Raw genomic sequence first — 15,280 nt, 5'->3', positions numbered from 1 at the left:
GTTTATGTGTAAAGTGTTTTCCTGCATGTGTGTCTATGCACCATGTGCATGCATAGTGCTCATGAAGGCCATAGAGGGCCAACTCTCCAGCTCCAGCAAGGATTTCTATCCCTCCCCACCTCTAATACCGACAAGTTGGTCATGAATTCCATTTGAAAGGGGAGAAATGAGGGTCTGGAGAGATAGGTCCAGTGGTGAAGAGCATTGGTTGCTCTTCCAGAGGACCCAGGTTCAGTTCTCAGCACTCACATAGTGGCTCACAACTGTCTGTGTTGTGGAATATTATTTTAAGGTGTGTTGCATTTGTTAATGCTGTGGAACATTTGTTTAATGGTGCAAAGATGTGTTGTATTCTTTTATGTTGCTTTTGTTTAACTCTGTGAAGCTGTGCTACTTTGCCTGTCTAAAGCACCTGATAGGTCTAATAAAGAGCTGAATGGCCAATAGTAAGGCAGGAGGAAGGACAGGTGGTGCTGACACACAGAGAGAATAAATAGAAGGAGAAAAAGAGAGAAAGAAAAAAGAGCAAGAGAACAAGGAGAGGAGAATGCTAGGGACCAGCCATCCAGCCACACAGCCAGCCACAGAGTAAGAGTGAAAGTAAGATATACAGAAGTAAGAAGAGGAAAAAGCTCAGAGGCAAAATGTAGATGTGATAATTTAAGTTAAGAAAATATGGCAAGAAACAAGCCAAGCTAAGGCAGGGCACTCATAAGTAAGAATAAGACTGTGTGTGTATTTATTTGGGTGGTGGGTCCCCCAAAAGAGCAAAGGCCTGAAAGAGTAAAGAGTAAAAACAACCAACAACATTTTGGCATACCAATGCAGGGCTCTTGAACTTCCATGCAGGGCCTGAGAAAGCTGGGGGGGGGGGGGGAGGATACAGCTCCTTTAAGAGTTTCTGCCTGCTGGTGAGCCCTTGAGCAGCCAGTATGCTAAGTAGGAACAAAAAACTTGGTAAAAATGCCTGCCATAGTGCAAGCATAGGCATTCTAGAGCTCTAGGAAGGTTGAATGCAGTTCTTGGTCACCTACCTCTGACTAGACCGTGAGCATTAGGCTTGGCTTCCAGGACTCGAGAAGTGGACAGAGCCAGCCACCAAAGCCCTGCGGAGATCCTAGCCTCACAGCTTAGCAGGTTTTTGCTCATGCAGACAAAAAAAGACTAGAGATACACAGTAAAAGAGGTCCAGACGGGAAAAATCTCTAAACAGGTTCCAGTGTGTTTTACAATGAGCATAGGCTTAAGAAAGAAAAGAAAATGGGTATAGACAGTCACAGAAATAAATAAATAGTTTTAAAAAATAAAGTCTTTAAAGAGAAAGTAAAAGTAATATAAAAGAAAAAAGCCACATAAAGATGGGAAATACACAGGAGTCTGGATCCTGCGTAGTATTGTGTTGATTTTGATTTTTTTTTTTTTTTTTTTGATTGCTGATAGGCAAGAGACAGCTGCTGGAAGACATGGGATTGTGAGCATGACTGCAAAATTGAACCAACCTAGATATTTTAGGGCTATCTTTTTTTTTTTTTTTTTTTTTTGGTTTTTCGAGACAGGGTTTCTCTGTGTAGCTTTGCGCCTTTCCTGGAACTCGCTTTGGAGACCAGGCTGGCCTCGAACTCACAGAGATCCGCCTGGCTCTGCCTCCCGAGTGCTGGGATTAAAGGCGTGCGCCACCACCGCCCGGCGAGGGCTATCTTAATTTAAAAAAAAAAGAAGAAGAAATGAATTTGTCAAATGGAAGTAAAAAAATGCTTTGGATAAAAGGTTTTCCTTTTGTTTCCACAGAAAACAAGAGGCTGAGGATTTGTTCCGGGTTAATATGGATCAAGTTTGGTCAAGTGAGACCTCCTTAATCTTGACAGGTGATATATATCAACAAAGGTTACAGATGGTCTTCCCAGGACTTGGTTATTATTTCAAATTTTCTCAGGGACCCCTAATAAGGCTTTCACCCACAGACAACAGGAAGCAGTCTAGAGAAAACAATACCCACATTCCCAAAGTTGGGGGTATGGGTGGTCTTTGGTTATTTGGTGGATTACGGCTGTTTGTTATCGTTTAGGAGTATATAGTATATTGATACAAATATAAAGTTATTTTTGTTACACTGTATATATGTTGTAACACAAATCACTAAATGGTCTTTTAATAAAAACTTGGAGCCAGATATTGGGGGTAAATGCTGAAATATCAGAGAGAGAAAGGAACAAGTCACTGCCACATCTTACCTCTAGGACTCCTCAGCCTGAAAATGCTTCCTCAGCTGAAGGAAGCCTTCAGTTCCTGTCTCCTCATACCTTATATATCTTTCTCTGCCCAGCCATCACTTCCTTCTTAGTGCTGGAATTAGGGCATGTGACTTCCCAAACAAAGGTATGAGATCTCAAATGCTGGGATTAAAGGTGTGTGCCACCACTGCCTGGCTCTGTTTCTCTCCTAGACTGAGTCAATCTCACGTAGTCCAGGGTGGCTTTGAACTCACAGAGATCCAGATGGATTTCTGCCTCCCGAGTGCTAGGATTAAAGAAGTGTGTGCCACCACTGCCTGGCATCTATGTTTAATCTATTGGCTTGTTCTGATCTCTGATCTTCAGGCATATTTTATTAGGGTACAAAATATATCACCACATTTTCTCTTTTTTGTCTAAAAAATAAAAGAAGAATATAATTAATATAAGAAAAACTATATACAATAAGTACAATAAGTATATACAATATATACAATCAAGAATTACATTAACAATGTCTAGTCCATAAACATTTGACCAATTTAGAGAAAATACTCCATTATTTATCCTATTTTGGTGAGTCCAAAATGTTGTAGTTAATTCATGTGCTATCCTAACTTGTATTACCAACCAAAAATTATCTTTTGATGTCTTTTAAACTTATATACTTTACAACTCTTTAGTGAGTTTCTTTTCTGAATTTCTTAACAAGGAAAACTATAATGGTAACTATCTAGTCTTCAACTCCATCAGAGACCCAAGAAGGAAATAATATTAACTGAGTAAGCAGAAAGTGCAAACAAGTGACTTCCAAAAAATGTGAGAAATGACAGAAATAGTTGGCTGCCTGGACAGTCACCCAAGGTTCCTCTGCCACGTTGGGGCATCCATCTTCGGCCTACAGGTCTAGCATATCTGACAGACTTATCTATGAAGCAGGATTTTCTGAAGGGCTGTCCTACCTTGTCCTGCAAAAGTTCAGCAGTCCTTTCTTTTGGGTCCTGCTTGTCCATTTGGAGAGCATACTGTCAGCAGTTGAGGCAAGGGCATTTTCTTGCCCGGTGGCTAACTTTTGTCACAATATGTTTCTACTCTTGTTTAAGATATACCTATGCAATTCATTTAAAAATATAAGTAAAGTTCTAGTTTTTGAAAGCTATTATTATGAACTATTTAGGACAATCAAGAAACACAGGTTAGTAGCTAGTCACTTAAAACAATCAAACTTGTAGTTATGTTAGGCATGTTTTCAAGATAATACAGAGATATATTTTAAATAGATAAATGGTCTTCAAACACTTCAAAGACTTATAGAACATGGCACTTAAAATGTTTTGTTAACTTAGGACTTTTCATGACAATGAGACACATCTGTTCCTGACAGCACCCATTTATTTCAGATGATGGGTATCAAAGAAACTCCTTAAGGAGTTTACTTTCATTGTGGCAAGGTTAGCCACTGGGAAAAGAAACTGCTCTTACCTTTGACTGCTGACAATGTGCTATGCAGACTGGACATGCAGGACACACAGGAAAAAAAGCTGCTGAACTTTGCCAAAACAAGGCAAGACAGCCATTCAAGATTCCTGCTTCACAAAAGAATCTGCCAGACATTCTGCAGGACACAGAGAAAAGCAACTGATGAACTTTACCAATACAAGGTAGGACAATACTTCAAATTTCCTGCTTCACTGAGAAGTCTGCCTGATACTCTAGGCCTGTAAGCTGAAGGTGGATGCCCTAACATTGCAGAGGAACTTTGGGTGACTGTCCAGGCAGCAAGATATCTATGTTGTTAGGTAATATTAATTCCTTCTGGGGTCTTTGATGGAGTTAGAGACTAAATAGAGTTTTAGTTTTTCCTCAGTAATGATAGAAAGAAAATTAGTACATTCTTTCACTCTACACACAAAGTTTTTGAACAGTACAAATAACCTACATAATTCTAAAGGAAGATTAAATTTAATAAAACAATTATGAAAAATTGAAAGCAAGATGAAAGAAATTATTGTAACTATAAATCCAGTTGGTGGCATTCCTACACAGGGAGAAACTGTTTTAAGTAATTTTAAGAAGCAGTAAATACGACTGTGTATCCCCCGAGACACATGCTCTGAGACACAAAGAATTCTAGGAAAACAATCATAGTTTTTTTTCATGGTAACTTTGGTTCTGTAATTCTTAAGATTGTACTGTGCTTTTATGTAGGAGAAGGCAAATGAATAGGTCATTATATCCATGGCACAGAGAACTGGTATGTTAATGCAGAAGAAAGGAGACAAATAAAAAGTCACAAAGAAGCAGTCAATAGCCCTGAGTTTTGAATTTGAATCAGAAGTAATGATCTTTCCTGGACCCAAACAAACAAATGAAAGTATCTCCTGGTTCTTTACATTGGGCAGTGGTCTATGAGCACCACTATGTGCCAACAGGAACTAGGCCACTCCAGAGAAATGGCTAATTTTAGAACCGGGGAAGAAAATGTTCAAGATAGTCTGAGAATGTCTTGTCAAAGCAAAAGCCAGAATAATAGGAAACACTACAGAAGTCATGTCAAAGGGACCTAGAAGCCACAACCTGTAAAGGACCTTGCTGGCCCAGAAGGGGAAACATTGAGCACCAAGAAAATAATAATAACTATCGGCAGAGACACATCAATGGCTTTAAATCTGTGGTTTTATAAACATACTAAAGGTCTCTTAAGTCTCTTGAGCCTGTGAATTCGGATCTGTTGCAGCTCAGCATACTGCAGGAAGCCTGCTTACCTCCTGGCAATGGGAAGCAGAGGAAGGCTCCCAGAGTTCCTTCAAAGGGTAGCCTCCAGCAACCTAACACCCACCCTCAAGAGTTCCGCTGTCTCCCCATACTGCCACAGCTGGAGAGCAAACCTTTCATACAAGGTTCTTTGAAAGCTCTTATGATCTATGCTACTGTATGTACCAACCCATTCATAGAGTTTATTTAAGAGACTACCATTTATGCCCATTTATTTATGGATGTACAGTGATAGAAAAAATTCGATGTATTTCCAAATACTACAGGGAATGGAAAGAGGAAGGGAGATGTGAGATGGGTCATAGAGGGTGGCTGATAGGCATGTGGTTCATTGTAATACATGATACTTGTGTAGGGATCAGAAAAACCTTTTTTGTTTTTTGTTTTGCCTTTATAAAAGTGAAAAAGAAAACCACTAACAGCATTACTATTTTATGACCATGCAAATATTACTCACAGCAAAGTTAAGTAAAATATTACATTTATTTGTCGGAGTCTGGAGCCTCTCAAGGAGAATGTTTCCTTTTCTATTGCTTTCTTTATTTTTTTCTCTTTTCTTGAGTTGAGGATTTTTGTTTTTTTCTTTGTATTTTTCTAATCGTGTGTGTGTGTGTGTGTGTGTGTGTGTGTGTGTGTGTGTGTGTGTGTGTGTGTGTTACTGGGCTTGAACATGATGCTAGGTAAGCTGTTTTCCACTGAGTTGAGCTATCTCCCTGGTACCTCTTTTTACTTTTTATTTTTGAGACAGGCTCTTCCTAAGTTGCCCAGGCTATCCTGGAACTCGCTCTGTAGTGCAGGTAAGGCACTGAACTTGAGGTACTATTACCCGGACCTCCTCATAGTTGGGAGTAGCTACCCCATCAAGCCTGGCTTCTCGTGACTTTCAAAATTGCTCCAGCAGTCCTTTGAGCTCGTCCTCCCGCGGGTCTCCCAAGTAGAGAATCCTCTGTTGAAACCCTTCCTGCTGTCCCCCACCAGCTACTGGCTTTCTTGGTTGGTTGTAACATTTTCACCCTGGAATTGTGTTGTTTTTTCCTTTCCTAACCAGGATGCATTCATCTCCACCCCCCACAACCCCCTTCTCTGGTTTTTTGAGACAAAGTTTCTCTGTGTAGCCCTGGCTGTCCTGGAACTTGCTCTCTAGCACAGGCTGGCCTTGAACTCAGAAATCAACCCACCTCTGCCTCCCAAGTGCTTGGATTAAAGGCATGTACCACCATGCCCAGGCTTTCTTCTTCTTAATTTTCTTATAATCCTGGTATTTCTTCATTGAAGCCATCATTTTCCCTTCAGAACATATTCAAATAATTTACTAAGAAAGGTAACTGAAAGGCAAACTTCCTAAGGCTTTATATGTTTAAAGAAAGATTTCCTTTGGCCTTTACGCTTGGTAGATAGTTTGGCTGGGTATTGAAACTCTGAGGTCAAAATTAGTTTTCACACAAACCTTTAAATGTACTGCTCTTGTATTTTGGTATGATATGTTGCCCATGCTATTACAAATAGTGACAACTAAAATTTTGTCTTTATTTTTGAAGAACTAAGTTTTCCTAAAAATGGACTTATGTATAAATGTGTTTGTATTCATCTTGTTCTTTTTTTTTTTTTTGTTTTTGTTTTTGTTTTTCGAGACAGGGTTTCTCTGTGTAGCTTTGCGCCTCTCCTGGAACTCACTTGGTAGCCCAGGCTGGCCTCGAACTCACAGAGATCCGCCCGGCTCTGCCTCCCGAGTGCTGGGATTAAAGGCGTGCGCCACCACCGCCCGGCTCATCTTGTTCTTGAACAATGCAAGTACAAATATGAGATAAAGTTTACAAAGCACTTACTATTTTTGAGGCATTGTTTAAAGTACTTTAGATATATTATAATATACAACAACCCCATAATACAACTATTTCCTCCACTTTGCTGGATGAAACATTGAAGTACAAAGAATTTTTATTTAGTATTCTTTCACTTTGAATAATGGTGGAACCTATCTATGAAAAAGTTTTTTTTTATTACTTCTTTATAATTTTCTGTCTTCCACATAGTTCATTTTATCTTTCCAGAATTATTAGTTCTGTTCCCCTGACATTAATATCACATGATTTATCTTTTCTCTTATATTTTCCATATTTCTAGAAAAGTCATAAAATTCCACATGTTTATTTTTAAAGTGTGGTGTTTATTCCAAAAAGGTATTCTGGTCACTGATTTTTCTTTTCTTTATTTTTCCTTCCTTTATCTTTTAATGGAAATGTCTTTATTAATATAATAAATCTCTTAAAGATTGTACTCAAAACTAATAAATAACATCTTTCTTGATTCTTTTATTTTTATTATTCTTATATTTTATTTTTATTTTTATTTTGGTTTTCAAGACAACATATCTCTGTGTAACCCTGGCTGTCCTAGAATCCACTCTGTAGAACCAGGCTGGCCTCGAACTCAGAGATTCACCTGCCTCTGCCTCTCAGTACTAAAGGTGTTTGCCATCACTCCCAACCTTCTCTCTTTTTTCTTTTTGTTTTGTTTTTCAAGACAGGGTTTCTCTGTGCCTGTCCTGGATCTCACTCTGTAGACCAGGCTGGCCTTGAACTCACAGAGATCTGCCTGGCTCTGCCTCCCAAGTGCTGGGTTTAAAGGCGTGTGCCACCACCACCCGGTCCAACCTTCTTTCTTAATTCTAATGTTAGTAAGATGGCAAGATATGACTTCCCAGAGCATTCATCACAAAATATCAATTTGAGTATATATCCATATGCTCAGATACCTTTATAAGACTTACAGAGTCCATGTGAGTGATTATAGCACCCAGGAAGATCACAGAAAAAAGCACCCATTGAAGAGAGGTTCTTTCCCAAAGGGCTGTACCAATTTTGTATTCCCACTAACAATGCATAAGAACCTCAGTTGTTGGACATGTACGTGCCTGCCAGTGCTGGATAAGTTGAAAACATTTGGGGCTTTAAGGTTCTAATAGTTACACTGTAATATCTAGCAAAAGGCTTGATTTGCATCTTCTTTGGCAAAGGGACTGCTTTAAGTCTTTTGCCTGGCTTTTCTTCATATTGTGTTGTCCTGCTCTCAAGTCTTGAGAACTCTATATATGCTGGCTCCTTTCTAAATTACGTTCTAGAAAGGTCTCCTGAAGAAGGTGTTGACGCTGCCTCCTTTTGGAATAGAAGATGACATCAAGGCAAGCAAGGTTAGTGACTTCCTTTTAGTCTCAGCGGGCAGGTAGCGGTAGCCCTGGGATTCAAGAGCACACACTGATTCTGGAGTTCATGCTGTACAGCAGGGTTGGCACACTTTCTCTTAGGAGCCAGCTAGTAACAACTGTAAGTTTCGGAAATTGTAAGTCTCTGCTGCTGCAACTGCTGAGTTCCACCACTGTAGCTCAAGGACAATCACAAACAACAGATCAGGTGGGTATGTATGGCTACAGGCCACCGAGTTTTTGTTTCACTGAAACTTGAATGTTACAGAACTTGAGTCATGGGTATTATTGACCCTCAATCTGAAGCCTGGGGTGTAATGTTTTCTATGCGAACTACTGATAATTTCCCTTCAGGTTCCTAAACAACCAGGTTTGAAGTACTTTCTATAAAATATGTACTGACTTGTCTTAACACTGTGCATTTCTTTCACAATTACTGGGATTTATGATACAGGCACAGTGGTGTAGGTGGTCACTGTGTAGCTGCTGACCTCAGCTGGAGTCAGTTGATGCATGGGTGAGACAGGACAATTCTTTTCATCCTGGAGACTCTTCCCAGGTCTTTTCTCTTGATTGTTACCAAGTACCTCTTCCACAGCAGCTGTTCTTCACAGGTCAGGGTTACTATCTTCCATAATACCATGTTTAATGATTTCATCAACATTTTTCTTCCTCCTGGTCAAGTTTCCATGTGAAATCCTCTCAAACAGCTCATAAAGTTGCCTCTGTGTTCTTCCAGTTCAAACATTAACAGAGGGCTTGCCACATACCAGGCCCATCACAGACACTAATAAGTCAGATTGCCTGCCTCCAGTGAGCTCATTTAAAAAAAAAATCAGTAAAATAAATACACCCATGTAATACAGCAGCATTCATATTACCATAAACGGTGGCCCAGGGGGTTATGAGGGCTCCTAGCTTAGGAAATCACATGGCCCCATATTGATACTGTAAGACATAATCTCAGGAGAGCAGAGATGGGGGAGGGTGGAGATGGGAGAGGGTTGAAACCATCTATAGAGGTATACATCCACTTCCTGAGTTCACCCTCCTTTTGCGAGTTTGATGACTTTCCTTTTACAAGCAAAAGCATCACCCAAGCTCTGGTCCATCATATTTGTGTGGGAAGTCCACATACATCAGAGGCAGGCTTGGGTTTTGTCTGGCTGATCCATCCATCCCCATACCAGTCAGAAAAGATGGGCAGAGGGTTTAGAACCCCGCTAAACTCCCGCCCAAACCTCAGGTGTCTGCTCTGGGAAGAGAGCAGACCCTGGGCTCACTGTCAGGTGTCCCGCCCCACAGCCACGCTCTGAGCCTCTGCTTCTTCTTCTGGAACTGGCTTGATTGTACCTGTTCTTGCCTGTGGTTCTTGGCTCGGGGCGTCTTCCCCACTTCTGTCCTCAGTGCGGCGTTGGCTGTGCTGTGTTTCTTCTCATATAGATCATGTTTATTGGTGACTGTGGATGCTGTCGCCTGTGGTGATACAGCCTGTAGCGATATTAAGTCTGTAGGAGTGTAAGGCAGCCGTGCAAAAGGAAAGGGCTGTTTAGGCAACAGGTTACCACATGCCTCTGCATCGAGGTGAAGAAGGCAGAGCGGGCGGGGGGCTATTGGGACAGGGGTTTCCAGTCACAGCCTATCACTTACATCTTCTGGCTTAATTTCTTACTTCTATGGCTATAATTACATGTAAATGTTTTGGTTTTTGATTGTACCCCTCCTCTGGAGCTGGAGGATGCAGCGGCTCCTGCAAATCTCTCTCTCCTTGATTCCAGAGATCATATCATCTCTCAGCGTCACCAGCTCTTTGAGGGGCAAAGCTCCGAGAGACAGGCTGTCCAATAGACGAATAAACTTGATTTAAAAAAAAAAATTCCCTGTTCTTTGTACTAGGAAATAATTTTAGCATCACACTCTGTCCATCTGGACATCATTAATATTGTCAACCACTCCCTTCAATAGCCTTTAATGTCTAAATAATTACTCCCTGTGGCCATAATCCGACATGATGTCACTCCCCTCCTGATTTGCATTTCATAGATAACAGACAGCTTGGGAATTACAGAGCCTTTGTGAGCTGTTCTGAAAGCTAACACTTACTCCCACCGTCACCTCAGTCACATTGTGTCTCCTCCCCTAAATCTGTCACCAAATGGCACAACCTTCCCCCACTCAATTGCCCCTTTCCTTCTGTTACACCATCCGGGGCTCTGAGGAGACCCAGCATCCTGACGGATAACTGGAAATGAGGTTGACTAACCAACACATCAGCAGTCTCGGTGTTTCGCTGACGGTGGCTGTCCTTGGCTGGAGTTCTGACTTTTCTGTCATGTGTGGTAGCTCCTCCCCATCCCCATCCACTGACGGTCTTCCTCTCTGTGAGCTCACATGGATGGCCTCCCTGTGCAGACTGGACCAAGGCTAGGTTTCCTCCTGGGTTTTCCTCCTTAGTCACTCTCCTGGACACTGTCCTTTGTCGCCTAGACCTAGACAAACAGGAATGCTTTTCATGGAGCCAGGTGAGAATATAGACAAAAATGATGAGTTATTAAGGAACAGAGGGTTGTTCTCCTTTTTACAAGTACTTTTAAAGTATTTTAACCTCTCTCCACACATTTCCCCTTGGATTTCCCTCGATTCCCCCTTTCTTGTTCTTTTAACCCCTTCGGTCACTCTTCTCCCCAGTTTGTGAGTTCAGGTTTTCTCTTTCTCTACCATCTGGATGCGTAGTTTGAAATATGCTGTCAAATATCCAGATGTTTGGAAACATCTGGGTATTGGGGCACCTCACAGCAGTAACAGCTGGATAATGGAATTCAGTTTTCACTTCATAGTCATCACTTGACATCAGATGGACAGAGTCCTACCAGCCACAATCTAAGCAGGGTCCATTACCTACTAGAGCCCCTCCCAGGTGGGGAATTATCTCTGTCAATCACTTCATTGTCAAAACAAGAGGGAGCCCGTCTCTCCTTGGCCCTGCCATAGCCACCATAAGTCTAAGCCTTGGTTTTTACTGAAAGAACAGTCAGGAACCAACAGTCTCTTAAACTTTTCTGCCCTGGAGGCAGGGCAGAAAGATCAAGTCTGCAGAATTTGACAAAACCTTATCTCTTTATAGAAATATTCTCTCGGGTCTTGTCCCCCCTCCCCCTTCATCCCCTACCCCCTGCCCCCAGCTTCGTGTCATTCCACCTACAAAAGGAAGCAGAGTGATGGCAATTTGATATTTCTGTCCGTGCCGTGCTACAAAGGACCTGCATTGTCTGCTTGTGTTGTTCTGCCCGCCCTGGGACCTTCTGCCAAAGGAGATCTCTGGAGACTCCACTCCCACCCCAATCCCACCCCAGCAAGATGTTCCCAGTCCTCGGTTAAGTGAGAGGTCCTCAAGGTAACTTCCCACCGTTAACAAAGCTGCTGACATCAACAAGGCCGGAGGTCAAATCACAGCCGAGGGACGGAAGCCAAGGCCACTCGGGCTAAGATCTCGAGGCTAAGGGCTGAAAGTGGAGGTGTTATTTGGTCTCAGGACCGAGGTATTTGGTCTGCTGATGGTTTCTTTTCAGCAGACTAGACACAGGGCCCCGAGTCAGGACAGTCGGGAAATAGATCAGTCAATTTAGCGAAAGGCAATTCTAGTTGGACGCGGGGCCGGCGCCGCGCAGACGAGCCGGAGGTCTCTCTGTCCCCGCGCGGGGTCGCGGTGGTGGTGGAGGCGCTGGCGGGCGCCGCATCCCCACCGGCTTCGCTGCCAGCTCTGGGTTTTCATCCCCCTCCGGCCCTCCACTCCCCTTCCCCTCCCGCCCCTCCTCGGCTCCCGACCCCCTCCCTCCTTCTCCCAGAGGAGGTGACAGACGGGCCTGTAATTTGGTTCCATTCGCTCGACTGGAGCAACACCTGCCCCCCTCCCCAGGGACGTGAGGGTCTCATCCCAAACCGTACAAGAAGCCAGAGACAAATCTGAGCCCACATGCAAACAGGACCCGAAGGAGAGGAGCAGCCTGCAGCCACAGACAGCTAGGAACTTCTCAAGTTCAAGCTCCTAAATGCCACCAGAAGCTCTCATTTTCAAGTTTTCACTTAAACAAACAAACAAAAAAATCAGAGGGCTCCACCTATAGTGAACACCGTTTCCTCCCAGGACGCACACCACGGTATAAACAGAGTACCTGGCAATCTGCTGCCACCATAGTCAAGTTCAAAATAGAAGGTGATAGAAGATCTGTAGTCTGTCTGTCTCTCCCTCCTCCCCGTGTGTGTGTGTGTGTGTGTGTGTGTGTGTGTGTGTGTGTGTGTGTGTGTGTGCGCGCCCTCTGTACCTAATAGATTACTCTACTTGGCCAAACCAAAATCTAGACAGAGCCCAGGATGTTTCAGAGAAAACACATTGTCATTCCATATGGAGGGTTTTTGTCCCTCCCCTCCCCTGGAGAGGGAGCGGGGAGAGACCTTCTCCCACTTTGTCAAAGCATGAGTTTTTACATTTTCGTGTTCTTCAGGTTCACTTTCTCATCTAATCCTTTCTAGTAAAGTGTTGGCCTTGGGCATTCTACCTGACTTAGCCTGAAATCTGGGTGTCTTCATCTATAATTCAGGGGTCAGTTCTTTCTCCAAGCTTACCTGAATTTTGAGAGGACGGAGCCATTGATGACAGGGAGTACGGCTCTGCAATGATCTTTCCCTTTTTTGCTATTAGTCCTGGAGTTGCAACCAGGGAGAGCATGCTGGTCCCCATGTGGACAGAGCCCAGGACTGGAGGCAAAGGACTCCGAGGTGAGTCTCTGCCCCGCAGGTATGATACTGCAGGGAGGCACTCACCTCTCAGCACCAGCGGTCCCCTCTGAATTGGGGCCCCAGGGATTCTCAAAGACTGGTCAGTGTCACTCAGGCCTCCACATGCTACTGTTGTCAGAGAAGATCCACAGGTCCTTTTCAGTCCGCAGAGAGCTTCCTACTCCAGGTCATCTCTCCCGTTCCCAATGCCTGACCAACATCTAAGAAAAATCATTCAACTTAAAAAAAAAGAACAAGCCGGGCGGTGGTGGCGCACACCTTTAATCCCAGCACTCGGGAGGCAGAGCCAGGCGGATCTCTGTGAGTTCGAGGCCAGCCTGGGCTACAGAGTGAGTTCCAGGAAAGGCGCAAAGCTACACAGAGAAACCCTGTCTCGAAAAACCAAAAAAAAAAAAAAAAGAACAAACAAACAAACAAAATTACTGGAGCTGGGCGGTGGGTGGTGATGCATCCCAGCACTCGGGAGGCAGAGCCAGGCAGATCTCTGTGAGTTCGAGGCCAGTCTGGTCTACAGAGCAAGATCCAGGACAGGCACCAAAACTACATGGAGAAACCTTGTCTCAAAAAACCAAATAAATAAATAAACATTAAAAAATCTGCCTAAAGTAGGTCTGGCTGTGTATCCACTCAGACATGCTCCAGTCATTTTTAATATGATCACCTTCACCCCTGCTACCAACCACAGTGCAACCTTGGCCTGTGATGGGGCTTTCTGGATTGAGACTCCTTTCTGAGGTACACCACTCATGACAGGGAGAGGAGAAAGGGGTATGCATCCAACAAGACTGAGAGAACATGCCAAAGGTTAGGGGTAGAGGGTGAGCCTTTGAAGCGGAAAGAGAGTGACCAGAGAGGACCTGAAGGGCTGAAGGGAAAGGAAGATCCGGGAGAAGCGAGTTGGCTTTTTAGTGAAATTCCTCTCAGAAATGTGGGTGCTCAGTGCTGATACTTAGAAAACACTCTTAGTTTGTTCTCCGTGATGACGGTATTTTTGTTATGGTAAAAGGAATGAAGGAGTCCTCAGCTTTTAGAGATACTTGCTAATGTTTTCATGGATGAAATGATGCCGTCATGTTTAGGGTTTGCTTCAAAAAGCAAATGGTTGTTTTAACTTACGGTTTATTAATGCCTTATAGTTTTACACTGAAAAACAGCATAGAATCCCCGAGGGCATGCAGACCTTGTCTTTCACATCGTTTTTATTTGGATGAACACATCTTTCCTGGATAATGAGTGAATTTCCAGAAATAGTATGGCTTTCAAGGAGAGGGGGCTTAGAGGCACATTGGCTTCTGCAATAAAAATGTTACATAAAGTTATATGTGAGTTATATAAATGTTCACTTTCTGTGACTCGATGGACACTAGTGTGTGCTGTTTTACAGATTTACATTTCACGTAGAAGCATGGAATTCAAATTTGTTGGATTTGGGTTTTTCTGTTCCCATGGTCGAAGTGCTTATTTCCCAGTTCAGAGGTCAGTAGACATACAAACATTCACCTCAATATTTCTAAAAATTAGTTTAAACATTCCAAACTGAAAGTCCCTTTTGAAGTATTTTAGGTTACTATTGGCTTTTGTATGCAGTAATATAGTTCCCTTTAAAATATTAAGACTGAAATATATAGTTATTTGATTTCATTGTTTTGTTTTATTTTTAATCCCAAAAGCAATAAAATTGGAGACATTAGAGAGATACTTTAAAAAATTATCTTGACTTACTTTCAAGTGTATTTAAAAGGCCTATTTTTATTTTAAAAAATGACCCATGCATTTATGTTCTAATCATCTTTTAAAAATTAAAACATAAGGTAAGTGCATTTGTTATTATTAATTATACAGTTATAGCATACTTTAATACTTAGAGGCAATAACAAAATTGTCAAGTCCAAAGGAATAGTAGAAGAGAGAGAATAAGGCTGTAAATGAAATGTACTCACCAAAGGTAGATGCTGGGCATGCTACAAGCCATTCTGACATGCCGGCTTTTGTAACTATGGTAACACTCTCCAGAAGAGTGTCTTTGAAAATGTTGTGCCTTGTAAGTTCCTGATGACAGAGCTTTACCTACTGAGACCCCAAAGGATTTACACGTGGACTAGGGCAATCTTCAGTCCCTTCCGGTGTTGTGCCCCACCACGGCTTGCCAGGCACACCCAGCCTGCCTATTCATCTCGGAGAGAACTCTTCATCTCCAGCTCCTTCTCCATCAGACCCTCTCCTCACTTGGGGCTGACTTCAGTGACCTTTCTTCCAGGCCATCGGTCATGACTCC

This window comes from Peromyscus californicus, unplaced genomic scaffold, assembly GCF_007827085.1.
Source record: "Peromyscus californicus insignis strain IS unplaced genomic scaffold, ASM782708v3 Scaffold_9__1_contigs__length_137607984, whole genome shotgun sequence".
Taxonomy (NCBI): domain Eukaryota; kingdom Metazoa; phylum Chordata; class Mammalia; order Rodentia; family Cricetidae; genus Peromyscus; species Peromyscus californicus.
This window is presented reverse-complemented; position numbering follows the sequence as displayed.